This window comes from Hibiscus syriacus, unplaced genomic scaffold (assembly GCF_006381635.1).
Source record: "Hibiscus syriacus cultivar Baekdansim isolate YM2019G1 unplaced genomic scaffold, ASM638163v2 tig00110328_pilon, whole genome shotgun sequence".
Lineage (NCBI taxonomy): Eukaryota > Viridiplantae > Streptophyta > Magnoliopsida > Malvales > Malvaceae > Hibiscus > Hibiscus syriacus.
Genome location: NW_024062685.1, coordinates 7,197,038 through 7,221,083, shown reverse-complemented (window position 1 = coordinate 7,221,083; position 24,046 = coordinate 7,197,038). Strand labels below are relative to the sequence as shown.

The following is a 24,046-nucleotide window of genomic DNA, read 5'->3' as shown; positions in this document are numbered from 1 at the left end:
ACAAGACAAGCCAGCTCAAAGGAATTCCCGGACAATTTCTTGTAAACATAGCCCATGCAGTGCAGTTTGTTATACATCTGAAATAGTTACATTGAACTTTTTAGGTCATAAGCAAGTATTTTGTCTGTTTTTGTTTTTGACAGCTTCTGTTCATTGGGTTTAAAGAGACGAGCTGTAAGTTATATGAAGCATGAAAGAATCAATGAGGTTCCACGGGATGAACTTATGAATCTGTTGGGGTTTGAAGTTTTTATGGTTAATCAGAAGTCTAAAACTTGTTGTAGTGAAAGGCTTGATTTCTCAATGACATCCATTAATTGATCAAGTGGTAAAATATACTCATAATATCGTAATTTACGTGGATTCGAATTTCAGTATTTATCTTGAAGATATAATATCTTTCTGTTTTACTAAAACTTTGATTTCTTTAAAGATTGCAGCAATCTAAACTTTGATTTCTCATTATTGATCTAGTGGTAAACTTTGATTTCATAAGTTAGATGATCTCTGGGAGTAAAAATTGTTTGATTTACTTATACAAAACGAGGCTATAAACGAATAGTTCTTTATTAGTCACAATCTAAATATTGTTGCATCCCTTTCAAAAAAACAAAAGATTTTGTTCCATCGATTTTGGACCAAGTTTCGTCTATTTTTTAATCATAATTTATATCTATCCGATTAATAGTTTAAATAAAAATTAACTTCGACAAAATCAAATAAATATATAATGATAAAATTCTCTGTTCTGTCATTTCATTTTGTAAATAAGGGGAAGGATATAATAAGATAAAAATATTAGGAAATAAAATTAGAAGAGGAAACGTTTCAACGGCAGGGGATGTAGCTCAAATGGTAGAGCGCTCGCTTTGCATGCGAGAGGCACGGGGTTCGATCCCCCGCATCTCCATTCCCGGCCCCACACTTTTTGTGTTGGTTATATATGTATAAAGCAATCAGAAACAGAAAACACAAGTCAGCTGCATTCAAAGGAAAATCCATCCACACAATCTCAAGAATATGGAGCTGCTTTTCGGATAATGTTTAAAAACAGTAACCCTCAACAACAATCGGTGCTAAATTTTCTCAAATCTCTATAACCCTATTTTGTCATCATAAAAATGGCACTGCATATCAATGCAAGTGTGTTTTATTTTAAAGTTGTGTGAAGATGTGGCAAACCACGTTTATTTGGATCTTTCCCTCTTGAATTTGATATAATCCGAGAGCAAGCTACCTACCACCACCTTTCTGCTTCACACTCTCAACCAACTTTGCCATCACCTGTCAACACTCGATACTACAAATTATACGTGCATCTCTAAATGACCCCTAAGTCGGTTTCTATTTCTAGCAGGGCCAGGGTATAATGTTCCTTTTACATCGACTGTGAAATGAGATGGATCAACAACCTTATTAAGCCCTTGGAGTTCCCATCTTGTATGCAACATGAGTGCTTTGATTGTATAAGAGGAATGATTTCCGTTAAAAGAAAATGAATTTTTCAATCGTTTTTCTTTCGCCGCTTACAATGTGAAGCTCGAGAACCTTGGTGATATCAAGAGGGGCTTCCGGTGGGTAAACCCTACCTCCTGATTTGCATCTCAACCTCAACTCCACTGCAGGGGAAACATCTGAATTCTCCATTCATCCTGCACAATCACAACTACATGTGAGAGAAAGCCCCGGACCAACTGAATATGGGAAATTTATTCTTGGGATAGAACCTGAAAAGATGCCCATTTCTTATCATAATCATGAATTCTATACACCCTTTTGAGTTCAGTCAAGTAAATTGCACTTCTATGTTCCAAATTTTAAGCAAGCAATGAACCCAAGCTTGAACCGGGAAATAATGTAAATGCAGCAGCTACAACTCTATTGACTCAATGTTAACCCTGTTTAGCATCTATGCTCACATTTGCTTACGGATCACGAGTTTTAATAGCCAGTTTAGACTTGTTATTCGCAATCAACTAAAGCTATTTGAATAGATCAGTACTATAAACCAGATAATACTTTAAACAAGCATGAAAAGGTTAAGTTTTCAAGTTATCCCATTCCTAGTTTCAACTTATGTCCATATATAGGTTCAAGAGAAATCAATAGTTGGAGTATGACAGCCTACTCACCAAAGTCAATACTAGAAGAAGTCTAATACCTAAATTGAACAGCAGTGAACAGCTGGGGATGTAGCTCAAATGGTAGAGCGCTCGCTTTGCATGCGAGAGGCACGGGGTTCGATCCCCCGCATCTCCATTTTCCTTCCCCTCCTTTTTGTTCTGATTATAACAATCAGAAACAGACAACACAATTACACTGCTAAATTTTCTTAGTCTCTTTCTATCTGAACCAATTTTGTCATCTTAAAGATGGCACTGCACATGAGTGCAAGAGTGTTTTAGTTTGAAGTTATGTGAAGATGTGATGTCGTAACCGGTTTTCGTCCGGGCACGAAATTTTAAATTGGCGGGAAAATTTATGTGAATAAATGGTTTTGAAAATAATTTGGGAGTCGCCATCGGCCTTTTGGGTCAGGTAGGTCGAATACCTAAAAATTATCTTTTAACAGAGTTTTTAAGAAAACATCAGTTAAAAGATGAACTGATCTGCGTTTATAACCAAAAATTCGTTCTTTTTAATAATAAAAAGGGATTCGTGGTCGGTTACGTTTAGGGAAGGATTAGCACCCCTACAACGCCCAAAATTGGTACTTTTTAATTATAAATTGTCTCTATTATTAAAAATTTAAAAATTCAAAATATATTTAATTTATAATCATATTATTTAAAAAAATATTTAGAAAATATTTAGAAATATCGGAAAAGGACTTCTAGGTGTCTTAAGACAGCTCTTTTCTCTGATATTAATAAATATTAATCTGAATAAAATTAAGTAATAATTTTTATAATATTTAATTTTAAAATACCAGAATAGGACATCCAGTTGTATTAAGACTGCCCTTTTCTTCGATATTAAAAAATAAATGTTAAAAATAATTTATTGAAAAATAAATATTTATTTATTATATATGTTTATGACTATATAATAATAGTAAAAATATTTAAATATATAAACAATTAAAACAATAAAAATACAATTAGAACGATATATTTAAAAGCAGTAAAATAAATGAAAACATTTAAAATTAGTGACTAAATTATAGTAAAATTAAAATTAAAAACCTAATTCAATATTAATCAAAATTATAGTAATTAAACATGCTATTTTCTTATTTTATTAATTTGGTGACTAAAATAAAACTATATAAAATTCAAATATCATATTAGAATAAATTAAAAATATTTACTCGGAATTAAAATATTAATTATTAAAATTAACGGACTAAATCTGTTATTTACCCTAAATATATTATTTTAATACAAAGGACTAAAATAAATTAAATTAAAATTAAAGAACCGAATTAAAAAGATTATAAATTGATTTAGTGACTAAAATGTAAAGTTATAAAACTGATGGACTGCGGATGGGGTTTACCCATATGTGAAATTACACAGATACCCTCACCAAAACGGCGTCGTTTTGATGAGGGTATTTATACCCATTTAAGCCGACCCTAAGGGCCATCTTTCTCACTTCTCTGGTTTTGCTTCTCTCTCTTTAGAGAGAGAAGCTTCGTTTTCTCTCGCCAGAAGAGAAGACCGGCCTCCATTTCCGGCGCCGATCGCCACCGCCGGCCACCGCTCACGGTGACCGGAACTCCTAAATTACTCTAGAGCATAGATCTCGACCTTCTAAGGCCGAATATGGCCTCCGTTTGTCCTAAAATGCTCTAGATCGTTCTAGATCTAAAATAAATCGAAGGTTTTACCTTCGGTTTTACAATGATTCCGGTGGTTCCAGACGGTTTAGAGGCTTCTACGATGGTAAGATGCTCCTTTTCCTCTTCTTTCTGGTTATTGGTTGTTGATTTATTCTCGTATTCTGCTCTCTGTTTGGTTGCTCCGTAGCTGTTGGTCTCTGTTTTGGCTTGCTGTGGTTATCTCTTCCTTTCGTTTTCTTTTTTTGTTTTCTGTTTTTTTTCCTTTTTTTTGCAGGTTCAGTGGTGGCTTTTATAGCCACCACAGTGTACTCCTCAGCCCGGTCCCATGGGTAGCATCTTTGGTGAGTCACCAAGCTATGGCGGTGACTCACCATAGAGCTCTGATTTTGGGAGGCAACTGGCTTCTGGAAAGCTCGACGAGGCCGGCGTCGTGGAAGCAGCAGCGTCGGCAGCAACTGGTTGGACCATCTGGAACTGAAGCGTCGGCAAGGCAGCTGGAGGCAGTGGTGGCGCCGCGTGGATGTTCTTGAAGCTTGAAGGTGGCGGCCGGGATATAAACCTAGGGTTGTGAAACCCTAGGGCTTCTGGGATCTGGGCCACCGTGTTTGGTTACTGTTGGGCCAGAGTTGTAATCGGGCCCCGATCTTGGGCCGGTGTATATATATATATATATTTATTTAATAATAATAATATATAATAATAATAATAAATAATAATAATAATAATAAATAAATCAATATGGGAAAAAAATTAGTATCTTCAGCTGCCCCTCTTTGCTCATTCTTGTGTTAACAGGAATAGGGCAAAGATGAAAAGATAATAAATTTTTTTTATCCATTTGGCTTCACTTGATTATGATGGAGATGTTGAATAAATTCTTCTCTTTCTTCAGATGAGTTCTTCTTATTATGAACTTTCTGCTGGGGATGATGTTGACCTATTTCCTTCTGTGATAGAGTCATTCAAAAGGTTAAATAAGCTCTTCTCATTATGAACTTTCTCTGGAAAGGTTGATGCTAATCTATCTCCTTCTGTGATAGAATTATGCAAAAAGTTGAACAAGCTCTTCTTATTATGAACTTCTTCTTCTTCAGATAAATTCTTCTCATTATGAACTTCTCTGGAAAAGCTGCTCCATCAAGTGATGGATTTGAGCAAAAGGTTGAACAAATTCTTCTCATTATGAACTTCTTCTTCCTTCTTCAGTTGACGAGTTCTTCTCATTATGAACTCTACCTGGCAATGTTAATCCATCAAATGATGAATTTAAACAAAAGGTTGAACAAATTCTTCTCATTATGAACTTCTTCTTCCTTCTTCAGATGACGAGTTCTTCTCATTATGAACTCTACCTGGCAATGTTAATCCATCAAATGATTAATTTAAACAAAAGGTTGAACAAATTCTTCTCATTATAAACTTCTTCTTCCTTCTTCAGTTGACGAGTTCTTCTCATTATGAACTCTACCTGGCAATGTTAATCCATCAAATGATGAATTTAAACAAAAGGTTGAACAAATTCTTCTCATTATGAACTCTACCTGCTTCAGATGACGAGTTCTTCTCATTATGAACTCTACCTGGCAATGTTAATCCATCAAATGATGAATTTAAACAAAAGGTTGAACAAATTCTTCTCATTATGAACTTCTTCTTCCTTCTTCAAATGACGAGTTCTTCTTATTATGAACTCTATCTGGCAATGTTAATCCATCAAATGATGAATTTAAACAAAAGGTTGAACAAATTCTTCTCATTATGAACTTCTTCTTCCTTCTTCAGATGACGAGTTCTTCTCATTATGAACTCTACCTGGCAATGTTAATCCATCAAATGATTAATTTAAACAAAAGGTTGAACAAATTCTTCTCATTATAAACTTCTTCTTCCTTCTTCAGTTGACGAGTTCTTCTCATTATGAACTCTACCTGGCAATGTTAATCCATCAAATGATGAATTTAAACAAAAGGTTGAACAAATTCTTCTCATTATGAACTTCTTCTTCCTTCTTCAGATGACGAGTTCTTCTCATTATGAACTCTACCTGGCAATGTTAATCCATCAAATGATGAATTTAAACAAAAGGTTGAACAAATTCTTCTTATTATGAACTTCTTCTTCCTTCTTCAGATGACGAGTTCTTCTCATTATGAACTCTACCTGGCAATGTTAATCCATCAAATGATGAATTTAAACAAAAGGTTGAACAAATTTTTCTTATTATGAACTTCTTCTTCTTCAGATGAGTTCTTCTCATTATGAACTCGACCTGGCAATGTTAATCCATCAAATGATGAATTTAAACAAAAGGTTGAACAAATTCTTCTTATTATGAACTTCTTCTTCCTCAGATGAGTTCTTCTCATTATGAACTCGACCTGGCAATGTTAATCCATCAAATGATGAATTTAAACAAAAGGTTGAACAAATTCTTCTTATTATGAACTTCTTCTTCCTTCTTCAGATGACGAGTTCTTCTCATTATGAACTCTACCTGGCAATGTTAATCCATCAAATGATGAATTTAAACAAAATGTTGAACAAATTCTTCTCATTATGAACTTCTTCTTCCTTCTTCAGATGACGAGTTCTTCTCATTATGAACTCTACCTGGCAATGTTAATCCATCAAATGATTAATTTAAACAAAAGGTTGAACAAATTCTTCTCATTATGAACTTCTTATTCCTTCTTCAGATGACGAGTTCTTCTCATTATGAACTCTACCTGGCAATGCTAATCTATCAAATGATGAATTTAAACAAAAGGTTGAACAAATTCTTCTTATTATGAACTTCTTCTTCCTTCTTCAGATGACGAGTTCTTCTCATTATGAACTCTACCTGGCAATGTTAATCCATCAAATGATGAATTTAAACAAAAGGTTGAACAAATTCTTCTCATTATGAACTTCTTCTTCCTTCTTCAGATGAGTTCTTCTCATTATGAACTCGACCTGGCAATGCTGATCCATTGAATGATGAATTTAAATCTTTGCTAAAATATTTGAAATTCCTGTCAAAATTCAACATGAATAAAATGAATGAAAATGCACCTATTTTTGCAAATGCCTAAATATGATGCATGAATGTTGATGCAATCTTCATTTGGCTTCAAAAATGGTGAACTTGGTTTTCCTCCACTTCATCATTTATTGTCAGGGTCACTTCTGGATATCAGTGTAGAGCTTGCATTTCTGCAGAATCATCTGATTAACTTGTATCTTTATGTCTTCTTTGCTTCATGAAAGTCTCTGAAGGAATGTTTCATTTGTGGAACTCTTGCTGTAGTCAGAACTATGACCTTGATGTCCTATTTTGTCTTGGATAAAACTAATTTTCTTTGCTTGGACTTGTGCAGAAATCCGATAAAGCTTTCATCTTTGAAAAGATAATCTGTCATCTTTAAAAAGGGAATCTATCATCTTTGAAGAGTGTAGATGTAGATATACTCAACAATGATTAATTGGGAGAGTAGAGTCTGTTCTGTTTTAACTCTTGAAACACATCATAAGGAAGATTTATTCCAATTCCTTTCATATTTCCATATATAATCAAATCTCAAATAAGGCAACTTGGATCATATCATATCGAAATGCTTAACAACAACATGTCATTCAACCTTAGTTGGTACTACTAGTTTCTTGTTTAAAATTTTAATTCTCCTTCTGTGGAAAGAAATCTTCATCTTGTATCAATAAAGGAAAACCATATGATAACAACATTGGTTTAACACCATAATCACTGGTTCATAAAACATTTGACAACAAATTCTTCATCTCCTGAGGCTTCTGCTCGAATTGTTGGTCAATAAAGCTCTTTGCATGGTTTTCAAAGTTTTTGTATGATGTCACAAAACCACTTGAGAACAAAACTCAGTGGGAATACAGGTGAAATACTGGTATGACCAAAAATAGTTGGTCAAATTCACAAAATGTGCTGGTGTCGAATTGAATAGGAGACACTAATTGATCTCTATATCATCCTGGGCAAGGGCAAATGTAATACTGATCACGTTTTCTTCTGTAATGAGCATTGTAGAAAGTAGAAGTACTTCATCTATAGGATCCATGTACAGAAAGATATCTGTGGAATTCTTGCTGCTGGGGATGAAACACACATGATAAAACCCAAAATAGATAAAAATTCAGTTCATTCCTGGCTGGCAATAAAAACCCCAATAACAACGGGAATAACAGTAATATAAGTGAATCGAGTCTCCCTTTCCAATGTCATCGATTAAGCGAAAACTATTGTGAAAAACAGCTTCGTAATTCCAACAGTATGGTATGAAACTAACTGCCAGGAAATCTCAAAGAAATATTTTCAATTGTCACCGACACAGAGAATACAAAATTCAAAGCTGAGATCTCGAGGAACTGAACCCTGGATCGAATAGTCTGCATGGGGACCATCTTTATTCATGCAACCATGATGTAGCTTAACAAAGAACACGTTGTCATGTGATACATGGTTAAGAAGATTGGGTACTTGAAACCATACTTGCTGAGTAGATATTTGTTCAACAACATGATCATAATATAACTACTTGATGAACGAAGCAGTTATGTATAGTCAGCTCGATTATCATTGTTTCACCATTTTCATTCTTCACACCTTTCTGTCTCATTGGAAATATTTGTTCAAGTCAATGATCTTGACACAAGATGTTGTGGGCCTTCAGCATGCCCCAACATTGGCTAATACAAGTGTTCAAAATGCATCAACAGTTCTGATTTTGATTGAAATGGGCTTTCAGCATGCCCCAACATTTGCTTCTTGTTAATCTGAGCCTTCAAAATGCCCCACATGGATCTGTCTGAAGGAATCTTTAAAATGCCCCAACATTTGCTGATACATATGCTAAAAGTATGCTCAACATTACTTCTTGTTGAGATGAGCCTCCAAGAATACCCAAATATTCATATTGTTGGTGGAAATAAGCCCTCAAGATATCCCACATGGAATATTTCTATATGAAATTGGCTGTTGAGATGCCCCAATATTCTGTTTCTGGTTTACTCTCAATGTTTGTTTGACTTGAATATCATGATCCCAAGAGGTCTAATTTTGACAATACACTGTTGTAGGTACTTGTGGCTTTATTCGTGCCCCAAATCTGTTTATCTTGAATGCTCTCATTATGGTGTTACTAAACAGTAGTATTGTCAAGTAAATGGAATTCTCTTCATGTTGTCACAAACTTAAGAAGTACTCAATCATTCTAACAGAAACGTCTGAGATATGTGTCTTCTGAATGAGGTGACCATTTTCTGTATCTGGAAGGATTTAGTCGGACAGAGTAGTAAAAATAGCTTGGTAATCCGTTCCAGGCTGACACAGTGGCTTATCATCTTTCAGTGAAGGCCATATCTGAAATATACTTTTCTGTGGGAGAGAAACCAATTTATGCAAACAGTAATCTGATGCAATGGCAAGACTACATATACAATGGTACAAGCTCATCAAAAATCCGCACCCATGCAACATGTTGATCCTGATAACAACTCATCTGATTATGAAGCGATCTTTCAGGATGATTTCACAGATATTGATAGTTCTTCTGATATCGAGGAAATCATGAATTCTGATTCTGATGAGGAGAGTAAACTGTTATACTTGACAAAAATGGGATTCTCAGAGGTTGAGGCTTCAATAACCATGGAGAGATGTGGTTCAGATTCATCAATTACAGAATTGACAGATTTTATATGTGCTGATCAAATGGCTAAGGTTACTAATGCACTTCTTATGGTAGAAGATAGGAAGCCATTATGCAATGATCCCAATTACAAGCAAAGGCGAAACTTGGGCTATGATTTGTGGAAAAGGAAAAAGCAGAGGAAGCTTGAAAAGAAGCTTCTTAATGAAGATGATCATGCAGTTCATCTTTCAATTCCAATGATCGGTTATGGGGTTCCTACCGAATCAGATCAGATAACTCAAAGAACACTTCCAGAAGATGCTATTGGGTCTCCTTATTTCTACTATGAGCAAATTCATCTTTTAAATCCAATGATTGGTTTTGGGGTTCATACCAAACCAGATCAGATAACTAAAAGAACACTTCCAGAAGATGCTATTGAGTCTTCTTATTTCTACTATGAGCACATGGCACTTGCTCCAGTTAATGTTTGGACTGGAATATCACAGTACTTATTCGATGTAGAGCCAAAATTTGTAGATTCGAAGCATTTTCATGCTACTACACTGAAAAGGGCTATATTCATAATTTTGCCAATTGAGAACAGATTTTCTCTTATTCTGCTTCCTCCATGTGCTGATGCTTTTACATTGACAAAGAAATGATGGCCTTCTTGGGATCCAAGAACAAAGTTGAACTGTTTATAAACATGTACAGGAAGTGCCAAATTGACAGAAATGATCTATAAGGCTCTTGAAGCTTATGACAATGAGCCACCTTCGAGTGTCCAGAAGTATGTTCTTGATGAGTGCTGAAAATGGAATCTGGTATGGGTTAAAAAGAATAAAATTGTTCCACTTGAATCTGATGAGGTGGAAATGCTTCTAGGTTTCCCTAAAAACCATACACAAGGATCTGTATAGAGACATGTTCCATGGTGGTATCAATGTCCTGTCTCTTTTCTATGGGATCAATGATGCAGAAGTTGCCTTTTACTGTCTTGGCATACTTTTGAAAACAGATGTGCAAGAACTGAATGATGATCGGTTGGAGCAATTGATGAGTAGTTTTGTCGAATTCGACCTTGTTGTAAGTGGCATCCAGCGTAACAACCTTACTGGAAGAAATAAACATCATTGTGATGGGCTTGAAGATTTTTGTTGGTTCATTTACTTGCAATGATTGCTACAACAAACTGTCTCTTCTGCTGCTTCAATATATCCCACTTTTTTCGAATTATGGAACGGTTTAGTTGACAGTAAAATTTGTCATCTTCAACTTTTGGAATCCTGTAACCAATGTTACCCTATATAAAAGGCCTATAAGGGTAGATTCTGTTCCAATGTCTTATTCTGTGTCATAAGTCCTCAAATTCAAATTCAGCAATCTTCTGAAGGACATAATGAATATCATCTTGACAAAGAAAATGATCAGCATAGAAGAAGTAGCAATAATGTATCAAGACTTGAGTCAGCATCACGGTATAACCAGAGTGCAGGTAGTGACTTGTTCATGGCTTTATGATGTAATCTTCTAGAGAACATGAATTGATGGTTGGGGAAAATAATCTTTCTGGTGATGCTTATCGCCCTCAGCATGAGATAAACGATAATCTTTCTTGATGAATTGCTAATGTCATAGGAGAGTGTCACAAGTTCAATTCTCCAGACTTTCTGGCTTCTTGGACCACTTGCCTTCAAAAATGTGAAGCACTTCATTCTTCTGGCTTCGTTCATTCTTTTTCTACAACAGAGGTATAATAAGCAACAATTGCTTTAAGGACCTTCCTCATTTGAGACTGTACTGTTTGAAAATGTTTTTTCTCCTTTCTTTATTGAAGAATGAAAGAATTTTGTAAAGTATTACCCCTTTCAGGTTCACAATATAATCGAATCATAAACAATGAGTTTAATGAATATCAAATAAATCAACTACACTTTTAAATCATTCAAAAATCATAGTCCTATGACAAGTGTCAAAATTATTGACTGATTTAAGGTGTAGGTTGATTTTGGTAAAGTAGGTTCTTTCAAGTTGGTTCAGTATGTCGCTTCGGGCTTCCACTAACTTGAAGAAATGGTTATTATGCTCATCTTGTAGAGATGCTTCTCGTTTCCAGAATCTCAGGAACGTTTTTGAGATGTGTGGTGCTTCATAAGAGCTTAAGATCGTCTCTTATGTCGTTGTTGCACCATTCAATATTCGAGCCGCCTTTTCAGGTTTTCAACTCGAATCCTCCTTTGGTTTCAAAGATGTTTTTTTTTTAAATTATATCTTGAACCCTACTTTTATCATTTTTCATATCATGCATTAAAGATTTTAAAAACCAATTTTTGCAAATAAAAATCAATCTTGAGAGGCGGAATGAATTCTGAAGATATTCTCTTTTACTTAGAAATCCATGTAAGATTAAAATGGACTTTTCAGGTACGTAACGTAGGCCATGGCTTATGGTTATGAAAAAAAGGAAAAAAAAGGCCCAAATAAGTGTTTAAGGGTCATCAAACCAAGGATCAATTCATTCTGATGCCATCAATCTTGTTTTGTTTGACTTGGATCTGCCTTGCTGGGGAATTTTCCATCAACTGGATCCCTCTAGACTGCCAAATTTTGGATTCATTTCCATTTTCTCATATCTTCAGTATTTCTTGCTCTTCTTGTTTGTACTTGATCAACCTTGTAACTTGAGGCTCAATAAATCACCCATCTTGATTCAATTTTCCTTTTTCTCTTTTTTTTTCCTTTTTTTCTTCTTCTTTCTTTGCTGGATGAGTATAATACTTCAATTGCTTTGAGCACTTCCTTTTCCTTTTGCATTTTGGAGGTTTTCCATTATTCTTGATTGGATTGATCTTCAAGCACTCTGTATTTGATATACTTTGTAGTTCAAAACTTTCATGACTTCATGGAAACTTGTCTTCGTAATAAAACTGTATTGACAATCTTTATTCTTGTGAGCCAATATCCTTTACCTTGCCCCCCAATGTAGAGGGTGATCCTTGGTTAGGGTTGAATTAGAAGAAAAATTATTCAGGCTCAAATGGGGACAACAAAGGATATATATATATATATTAAAGGATAAATGAAACAATGCCGTTCATCATCTCATACACAGAAACCTTTGTAAAAAGAGGTATCCGCAGGGGGGATGAATATTCAAGATTAACTTTATTTACATGAAAAAAATGTAATTAATGCATGATATATTTATTTCAATCATTCACTTTCCCCTTCTTCTTTGAGTATGCCCTAATCACTCGAAATTATCATCAATGAGTTGGTCCATGATGCCTCATCTCGTCTCTTCTTGCAGTAAAATTCATGGATAATTGAAAGTTTGGTTCTTTTGAGGTCTTTTGGTTTATGATGGTTTTGTGTTTGGAAGGATAAATGTGTGACTCTTAAAGTCATGTATATGGTGGAAGGGGTAATATCATAAACCAACCAACTCTATCCGAGAAGGTAAACATCTAGAGTTGATGTCTCAAAAACAAGTAGAGACATTTCTTCAGAATCTCAGATAAATGTAGTGTCAGGATTTGGTTTTGGTAAGGGTCGAGTAATTGACATTGGATGGGATATTGAAGATATAATTTTACCACTTGCCAATAGATCTATAACTCTTGAAAAATTAAAAGAATATTTAATCTACTTGATACTCAATAATCTCAAGATTAAAATTTGACTCCTTGCTCATAACCATAAAAGAAACACATATTTATTTATTGCACAAAAGGCGGAGAAATGAACAAAAAACATATTCAAACAAGATGCTGAAAATAGAAAGTACTACAGTGGTAGATAACACTTCCACTTGTTTATGCATCATTACTCCTCTATTATTGGGTGTGTACTTGGCCCAGGATTTTTATCCTTATTTTCCCCCCATTCCTTGATCGTTTCTTGTGTCAAGATTCCCTTGTCGACGAGCGTCTCTATTTCCTTTAACAGTGATCAACAATTCCCTGTTGAATGTCCAGATACTCCCAAGTGAAAATTACAGAAGATATTTTGATCATAGCAATGGGCATAAGGCTTTGGTGACACCTTCACCAATCTTGGTGTAATGTATTGACCTTTAACCAAATGAGGGTACAGGTCTGAGATAGATTCTTGAAACACCTTCAGAGTTTTTCTCGCTCGCGAGGCTATCACTTTCTTTGACCGTTCTGAACGAATGAATGCTCTCATGTTATTGAGGGGGTTCTGAATGCTCATTTCAGCTATAACTGGGGTAGTATTAACCAGACTCCTTAAGTTTCCCCTTGCCTTACTGGTTTTCGGAAAATCTGATATAGGTATCTGAGATGTCTTCTGGGTTATATCTGCCTCATTCTTTCTTAGACCTATAGGCCAATCTCGAATTACATCCATGGGAGCCTTTTGATTTCTTTTCCCATTTTCTTGTGCCTGATATTCTTCGTAGGATTTGGTTATATTAATTTCTGTTGCAACAATGGTTTCTGAACATTGAACCTTAACCCCTTCTTTTATCTTGCATTTTTGAATTGCTTGCTCTAAAGGGTCTTGGAAATTTCCCTTAAGGTTACCAGGAACCTTAACTGAACAATTTGGAATTCTAGTTTGATTTATCCAAGGAACTTCCTTATAGGTCCAATTCTCATTTGGAGGCCATTGTGATTGATCAAGTTGTGGAGTAATTGATCTGGCTGAGAGCATTTTTGGATGCAATTTTTCACTCGAACTGTGGAAGGGAGGAAATTGAAATCCCTGCACATTCTTTTTCTTCTTGATCACTCTATAAGGTTTGACACCATGTTTAACTGAATAAGACCTCATTGTATTAACCCCAGCTTCTTTCTTGACTTTAATATTGTCAGAGCCTCTTATCTTGCCATTCTTGATAGCCATTTCGATGATTTCTCCACTTATGATGATGTCAGAGAAATTATTAGGGACAACCCCTATCATGTGATTAACATAAGGAAATTTTAATGTGCTGATGAACAAAGTAGTGAACTCTTTTTCAGTCAATGGTGGATGTACTTGAGAAGCAACGTCTTTCCATCGTTGTGAATATTGTCGAAAGCTTTCATTGCACTTCATATTCATGCTTTGCAACATTGTTCGATCAGGGGCCATATGCCATATCATTCATGTGCTTGTATTGACCGAATAAAACTTGAGCTAAATCCCTCCAAGAACGTATTTGAGTACGTTTTAGTGGATTATACCATCTGGATGCAGACCCAGATAAACTGTCTTGGAAACAGTGGATCAACAACTTTTCATTTTCTACATAGCTAGCCATACGACGACAATACATAGTGATATGATATGAAGGGCATGTGGTCCCATTATACTTCTCAAAATCTGGAACCTTGAACTTTGGTGGAATAACCAGGCCAGGGACCAAACTTAGTTCTTTGGCATCAAACCCATAAAATGACTCAACTGTCTCTATAGATTTTATCACCTCTTCTATATTTTCCAGTCGTTGAGTGAATTTTTCCTTCTCAACTGATTTGTTTAGGTCAATGACCTTATTACAAAATTCATCAGGCTCCAACTCAGAAGTAATAGGACAATTAGTGGGGAATGATGCTCCAGCTTGATATGGTGAGTTCTTAACAGCAAAATAAATTGGTGACTGAATTTCCTGGGGTACAGAGGTGAACTCAGGAATCTGAACAGGTGTAACACCCAAAGAATTTGTGGGGTTTTCAACAAGACTCTTTCCAGCAGTCAAATGCTTATCAATCATTTCTTTCATATTGTTCAATAGATCGATCTGAGAATTAGCTTCGATTTGTGCCAACTTGCTCCTCAATTCCTCTTGTATTTCTTTCTGCTTTATCTCAAATTTGGCTAGCCTATCTTCAGTTTCTTTAGACATTTTTCTTGTGTCGTGCTGAGCGTTCTTGATTCAAGGAAAAACCAAGATCACTTCGTTTGAAATCCTTATTTTAATGAATGAATGTTTTAATGTATTATGACATAAAAAATGCAAATGCCAAATGCAAATGTAAATATGTGAATGTAAAAATGTAAATGTAAATTATTTAAAATACCAGAATAGGATATCCAGTTATATTAAGACTGCCCTTTTCTTTGATATTGAAAATAAATAAACATTATTATTTAATTAAATATATTTTAATGCATGATGTAAATTTAAAAATGTAAATGTAAATACAAACGTAAAAATGTACAATTGCAAAATACAAATGCATGTATGAAAAGGTGTTACTCAAGAGTGATCATCTTAGAACAGATTTCATTGAACGCAAAAGTTTCGGTACATCAAACAAAACTTTACATGTAGGGATATATTTCATTCCTAACTTCTCCAAAGCCAAATTAGTCTCCATTCATGCTCAAAAAGTTGAGTCTTCAGTCTGCTTCATCTCCTTGTAAAATCAACTAAATCTATCATTTAAGAACCATATTGCTTGTCTGGACTGCAACTTCTTCTATGATATTCTCTTTCATCTTCTGTGTCACTTCTCGAAGTTGCTCATTTTCCCTTGTAAGAGAACCTTTTTGTCCAATAAGTTCTTGAACAAGATCCTCATATATATTGCAATTCTTTTTCAGCTTGGTGACCCCTGTTATCCACTCTTCTGGGGTGTTTCCTATGCCAGCATTTCGAAAAGCTTGACTGATCTTCTGAAAATCTTCATGCATGGTTTTCATTTCTGTGCTCAATTTCTTATTTTGATCGTTCAAGTCCTTCAAATAACATGCTTGAGCTTCATAAAAACCTCCACTACTCTGAATGCCCTGACTGATGTTCTTACCATAGACTGCTTTTGGTATTAATCTGGTAGGATCCTTGTGTAATACCTTTGGTATTAATATAACCGGTTCTCTATGTACAGAACTTCCCTCGATCCTCGTAGTTTCTTCAGGATGCCTTTTCTTGGCCGCATCATATTTTGTTTGATCATAAAACTTTTTGTCCATTTACGATTTCTTTCTAATATGATGAACAGTCTTTCAAGTAAACACCTTTTGGTTATGCCATGATCATGCAACAAAAGAAATCAATATGAACAGATTAGAGCAATGTAAAATGCATGAAAAAAATAAAAAAAATAGAATAGTTATTACCAACTAATGGAAAAAAAATCTATCTATCAAGGTATAAATCTTAACCTCATGCTTTCTAGTTCCATGCTTTGTTTGGAAAAAGTTAACCTAACCACATGATTTCTAGTTCGCATGCATTTATTCAGGAAAAAGAAAAGGAAATAAAATAAATTAAAAGCTAGAGCATATTTCTCCTTTGTGTATACCTATGAACAGAGGTTCAATATTGTCTTAGATCAGGTGAATTTCTAGGGTTTATTATATGCAGAGTTTCAATTCTAGGAGTAAAGGTACTCGAATTGTCCTTGTTGATGCCCTCTTGGGCTGTCAACCCTCAATCATAGTCCACTACAGACTTAAGCAGACCGAGTTCAATTCGAGGGGACACATTTCTCTATGCCTGACACGGAGAATAAATTCTCACGAAGACAAAAAGCATATGAACCCCGAAAGTTACTTGCTAGGTCTGACACGGAGAATAAATTCTCACGAAGACGTCGCTTTCACTCCCACTTAAAATGGACAAACTCAATTATAGAGCTTTATGTAATGCAAGTGTTGTGTGTGAGGAGAAATGTTCAAACCTCTAACAGATAAATAAATAATGAAATAAAATGCTTGCAAATAAAATGAAATAATATATATAAATACTATAAAAATATATATAAAAAGTTTGAAAAGAAAGAATTATAAATTAAATATATGAATTTTAATTTTCTAATTGATAGAGACAATTAATAATTGGTTTTAAAGTTTGACGTCCCCAGCAGAGTCGCCAAGCTGTCGTAACCGGTTTTCGTCCGGGCACGAAATTTTAAATTGGCGGGAAAATTTATGTGAATAAATGGTTTTGAAAATAATTTGGGAGTCGCCATCGGCCTTTTGGGTCAGGTAGGTCGAATACCTAAAAATTATCTTTTAATAGAGTTTTTAAGAAAACATCAGTTAAAAGATGAACTGATCTGCGTTTATAACCAAAAATTCGTTCTTTTTAATAATAAAAAGGGATTCGTGGTCGGTTACGTTTAGGGAAGGATTAGCACCCCTACAACGCCCAAAATTGGTACTTTTTAATTATAAATTGTCTCTATTATTAAAAATTTAAAAATTCAAAATATATTTAATTTATAATCATATTATTTAAAAAAATATTTAGAAAATATTTAGAAATATCGGAAAAGGACTTCTAGGTGTCTTAAGACAGCTCTTTTCTCTGATATTAATAAATATTAATCTGAATAAAATTAAGTAATAATTTTTATAATATTTAATTTTAAAATACCAGAATAGGACATCCAGTTGTATTAAGACTGCCCTTTTCTTCGATATTAAAAAATAAATGTTAAAAATAATTTATTGAAAAATAAATATTTATTTATTATATATGTTTATGACTATATAATAATAGTAAAAATATTTAAATATATAAACAATTAAAACAATAAAAATACAATTAGAATGATATATTTAAAAGCAGTAAAATAAATGAAAACATTTAAAATTAGTGACTAAATTATAGTAAAATTAAAATTAAAAACCTAATTCAATATTAATCAAAATTATAGTAATTAAACATGCTATTTTCTTATTTTATTAATTTGGTGACTAAAATAAAACTATATAAAATTCAAATATCATATTAGAATAAATTAAAAATATTTACTCGGAATTAAAATATTAATTATTAAAATTAACGGACTAAATCTGTTATTTACACTAAATATATTATTTTAATACAAAGGACTAAAATAAATTAAATTAAAATTAAAGAACCGAATTAAAAAGATTATAAATTGATTTAGTGACTAAAATGTAAAGTTATAAAAATGATGGACTGCGGATGGGGTTTACCCATATGTGAAATTACACAGATACCCTCACCAAAACGGCGTCGTTTTGATGAGGGTATTTATACCCATTTAAGCCGACCCTAAGGGCCATCTTTCTCACTTCTCTGGTTTTGCTTCTCTCTCTTTAGAGAGAGAAGCTCTCGTTTTCTCTCGCCGGAAGAGAAGACCGGCCTCCATTTCCGGCGCCGATCGCCACCGCCGGCCACCGCTCACGGTGACCGGAACTCCTAAATTACTCTAGAGCATAGATCTCGACTTTCTAAGGCCGAATATGACCTCTGTTTGTCCTAAAATGCTCTAGATCGTTCTAGATCTAAAATAAATCGAAGGTTTTACCTTCGGTTTTACAATGATTCCGGTGGTTCCAGACGGTTTAGAGGCTTCTACGATGGTAAGATGCTCCTTTTCCTCTTCTTTCTGGTTATTGGTTGTTGATTTATTCTCGTATTCTGCTCTCTGTTTGGTTGCTCCGTAGCTGTTGGTCTCTGTTTTGGCTTGCTGTGGTTATCTCTTCCTTTCGTTTTCTTTTTTTGTTTTCTGTTTTTTTTCCTTTTTTTTGCAGGTTCAGTGGTGGCTTTTATAGCCACCACAGTGTACTCCTCAGACCGGTCCCATGGGTAGCATCTTTGGTGAGTCACCAAGCTATGGCGGTGACTCACCATAGAGCTCTGATTTTGGGAGGCAGCTGGCTTCTGGAAAGCTCGACGAGGCCGGCGTCGTGGAAGCAGCAGCGTCGGCAGCAACTGGTTGGACCATCTGGAACTGAAGCGTCGGCAAGGCAGCTGGAGGCAGTGGTGGCGCCGCGTGGATGTTCTTGAAGCTTGGAGGTGGCGGCCGGGATATAAACCTAGGGTTGTGAAACCCTAGGGCTTCTGGGATCTGGGCCACCGTGTTTGGTTACTGTTGGGCCAGAGTTGTAATCGGGCCCCGATCTTGGGCCTGTGTATATATATATATATATATATTTATTTAATAATAATAATATATAATAATAATAATAATAATAATAATAATAATAAATAAATCAATATGGGAAAAAATTAGTATCTTCACGTGACAAACCCGGACTAGACACGTTAATTTGGATCATTCCCTCCTCTTGGGTCTGATATATAATCAGAAAGCAAGCAACCATCTACTTTGTGCTTCATGCTCTCATCCCACTTTGTCAACACTCAATATTACAAAGAAACCACAACAAACAACAGAGAAAATGTCGGCACTTCCAGTTGGAGAACCAAAGTCTTCCACTATATGTTGTCCATCGTCATCACAGTTCTAAGATCGGAACAAGTCTCTCTAAATAATCAACTCAGATTCTAATTATACAAAAATATCAGCAGAGCCCGGAATCAAACAAGGTGAGTCACAATGAGAAGAATCCCGATATCACGCCAGTGGACACTGAAACAATATAGTTTTAACAATCTGAAGTCTGAAAATAATGTCATGCGAAAACTTATCTTTGATAAGATGATTTATCCTCCAAAACGTCATTCGAAAACCTTTCTTGCTGCAAAGTAGCATCAAACTCGGCAGTGGTGCGATGAAGATTTTGTTCCAAAGGAGTTGAAGCTGGTTTTGCTCCCCTAAACCAGTACTATTAATCAATTCCAATATGTACTTCCTTTGGTTCAATAAAATACCTTCATTTGCTTTCAACACTTTAAGCCCTAAAAAATATTTCAAATCGCCTAGGTCTTTCATCTTGAAATTCTGATTCAAGAAAGCTTTCAACTCATCAAATCAACTAGAGACAATTCATTACCAGTTATTAGTAAATCATCCACATAGATCAATATGAGCACTATCTTGTCATCTTTCTTTTTAGTAAAGAGATAGTAATCAAATTTACTTTGCTGGTAGTTTGCTGTTATAAGAGCATCAGTGAGTTTCATATTCCATTGCTCGAATCTTGTTTGAGGTCGTAAAGGAATTTCTTAAGTAGACAAACCATCTTATCACCCTTGCATGAAAACTCTTCAGGAAGCTTCATGTAATGTAACACCCTAATTCGATTCGACCCGAAGTCCAGAGAACTTGAATGTTACATGAGACCACCAAGTGGCTAACAATTTTTTTTTTAAAAATCAATACTCATAATCACCATTTAAAAGCTAATAGTTCAAAACAATAATAAAATTCTTTTATAAATCAAAACTCCGTAAAATAATTTAAATCAATCAATACAGCTCAAAGTTTACAATTCATAATACACAAGGGTCTTATGTATACACATGCCCACTGCAAGTAACCAAACAGTATTATGTAAGGAATACTGGAAATCCTACTGCGAAGGTGCTCCTTGAACAACTCAATATACTAACATGTGAGAGTAAACATCCAAACACTGAGCTTACAAAGCCCAGTAGTATAATCGCTAATCTAGAGCAGTATTTGAATCTTTTATACGTAAGCATGCTAGAAGACGCGATAAACAATATGTACATACATGATCATAATCAAGTGCTACCTATTTAAAGTTCAAAAATTCTATTGTTATAGTGTAAGTCTCATGCTTTCCCTTAGTCTTTGTTAAGGGCCTCACCAAGAGTAAACGTATACTAGGTCTCTTCTAAGGGTCTCTACTAAGGGCATCACATTTAGGAAATTCATAACACAACAAAAGATTATAAATACACTACCTTAGTTTAGGAATCCGAAATGAAGCTCCTTTCTTTATATACTCTTGTTTTCTCCTACTCTTCATTTTGCCTTTGAGCACTCTATACCTACTTTCTCTATCCAACAAGAAAAGAAAGACTTTAAATCCTTAAACCACCATGTTGCTAGAAGCCTTAAAGATTGATTTAAAACTAGATGGAACATGGAATAAGTCCTCACCGCCATCATCTTTGATCCATGAAGCTTTAAGAATAAAAAGAAGAAGAATGAATAAAAAGAAGAAAATGAGGCAAGTGCTCCTCCTCCTCCCCAAAAAAAAACCCACGCCCAAATATGATTTAAAACCTAGACATCAACCTCATTTTCAACAATGGTATAACTACACTTTTAGTCCTCATATTTTACCTTATATTCAAAAATCCCACTTTAATAACCTTTTGAGCTCATTTCACACCCAATCAAGCTCATACTCAACGACCTTAATTATGAACTCCTTGAGGTCCATATACCTCTCAGGTAAACCCAAAACTACTAGCTTGAAATTTGGGGTGTTACATATAAACTTCCTCAAAAAGATCTCCTTAAATGAATGCATTGTGCACAACCATTTGAAAAAGAGACCAATAAAAAAAGGCAACAAGAGCAAGGATCAGTCTAACATTGACAAGCTTATAGCCACAGAAGAGAAAGCATCTGCATAGTCCATAACTTCTCTTTGACTATAACCCTTCTCAATAAGGCGGGCTTTAAACCTTTCAACGGAACAATCAACCTTGTACTTGATTATGTAAACCCATTTGTATCCAATGGACGCCCTATTAGGAGGTAAGGGAACCGCATACTAGGTTTCATTGGCTTCCAAAGCATACATCTTCTCTACCATAGCTTTGACCCAAATGAGTTATTTTTCTGTATAACCACTGATATCTGATTTATTGATCAACTAATCCAGATTGGGTACTAAAGAGGCAAGGGTGACCCTCCCAACCTAATTTACTCCATTTGTAATCGCCAGGATTCGAACCCCTGCCCTTGCTTAAGAGATCTAGTGCTTCATCCCACTTGACCAACTAGTTGTTGGTCCCAAATGGTTGTTTAGCAACTTCTGAAAAGGATTTTGGTTCAACTTAGGTAGAGGTAGAAATAAGAAAGATGATCATAGGAAATATTATTAGTGATGACCTGAAGCAGATGAAAATTGATAGGAATATATAAAATCATGTAATCAAATAGGAGGTCGTGACACATGAGAAGAATGTCTAATAGGTGCCAAAGGAGCACAAGAGAAAGAAACATGAGGGTAAACATGTTCATTGGAAGAAATAATAGGGGATGACAAAAAGGTATCATTGAGACCAAAATAGGGGTTAAAACTTTAGGATCAGAAATGGCAGCCTGTACATGAGCAGGGTTCAAAACCATAAATTCATATCTCAAAATGTAAGACTATGGTGGAAAAAACATAAGAAGATAAGGTTGCAAAATGAAAAGGAAAAATGGTTTCATGGAAGACCACATCTCGATTAACAAAAAATCTTTTGGATTCAAGACTAAAGAGTAAATAACCTTTCTTAGTGGATGAGTAACCCATGAAGACAGATGAAATTACTTTTGAAGAGAACTTGTCATGAAAGTTTGGTTTTGTGGCATAAGTTAAACAACCAAAAACTCAAAGATGGAAAAGAAAGGCTGCTTGGCATAAAAATTTTCAAAAAAGGTTTTCAAATCAAGAACAGAAGAAGGCAAACGATTTAATAAGTAGAAAGCAGTGAGCACACACTCACCCCAAAATTTTATGGGAACCTTAGAGGTAAAACGCAAGGCTTGAGCAACCTCAAGCAAGTGTCTATGCTTACGTTTGGCTATACCATTTTACTGAGTAGTGTCGACACAACTAGCTTGATATATTATACCAAGGGAAGAAAGCATAGCAGAGAAAGATTTTAATTCGTTATCACTTCGAAGGACCTTAATAGAATTAAACAATTGATTCTCAACCAGTTTGAAAAAAGATTGTGAATGAAGAATAACATTGGATTTGAGTCTCAGCAGATACACCCAAGTCGTACAGCTATCGTCATCAATAATAGTAATGAAATATCGAAACCACTATGGGTAGAGATCCTATAAGGACCCCATAAGTCGATGTGAACAAGTTGGAAAACAGAGGTAGATCTAGAAATACTTATAGGAAAGGGAATTCGGGTAGCTAAAGGGCATATTAAACAATCAACAACTTTATTAAGATGATGAGAAAAAACAAAGACAATTTATTCATCTTGACAGTAGTAGCATGACCTAACCTAGCATTCGAGAGAACAACATTCTTTTTTATAAAAGAAGAATAACAAGTAGAAACAAATTTTTGAAAATTTAGAACTTGAAGAACATAAATTAGAATAAGAAAAGAAATAGAGACCTCCACGCTTCCTACCAATCTTCTGAATATTCCCACTTGAGAGGTTCTGCAATATGAAAAAATTAGAAAAACAGCACAGTGAAGGTCAGAAGCTAATTTGGAAACAAATAATAAGTTGTGAATGAACTCATGGACAAAACGACCATTGTGAATTATGTGAGTAGGGGTTAATGCCACTGAACCAGTATAAATTATAGAGGTTTATTATAACATTATGGTGTTAAACAAAATGAGGCAAAACACAAGGAACATGATGCAACAAACTATAGAAATCAAATGTGACATGATCTGCAGCTCATGCATCCATGATCCAATAGTCATCAGTTGTACCAGAAGAATGTTAAGAAGGCATTGTCATACCCCGATTCTAATTAATTTAATTTATGTATTTATTTTAAATTATGGAACTTTTTTGTAAGAACTTGAAAATTATAAGGTAGTTATTAAATTTCCAGAAAGTATATCAACCTAACCCCGAATTTAAACATCATTTTTAGCAAATATGATGTGATCTTCCAAATTATGTTATCCAGTTTCCACTTTTGATCTGCACCTCTTTCCTCTGTTTTGAAAATCAGATCAGACCGGTCGGTTCAACCGGGAATCATTGTCTAGTCCGGTTCAATCTAAATCGGTTGAACTGTTATTAGTGAACCGACCAGAACCGCTCGAT

The 24,046-nt window shown here is 34.8% G+C and overlaps 2 non-coding genes across 2 annotated transcripts; both read left to right on the top strand.

The window, feature by feature from the left end:
• The first annotated feature begins 837 nt into the window (after positions 1 to 837).
• On the top strand, positions 838 to 910 carry TRNAA-UGC. Its single transcript has one exon. It is a non-coding gene; the product is annotated as a tRNA-Ala (tRNA).
• Positions 911 to 2,186: 1,276 nt separating this feature from the next.
• On the top strand, positions 2,187 to 2,259 carry TRNAA-UGC. Its single transcript has one exon. It is a non-coding gene; the product is annotated as a tRNA-Ala (tRNA).
• Positions 2,260 to 24,046: the final 21,787 nt, after the last annotated feature.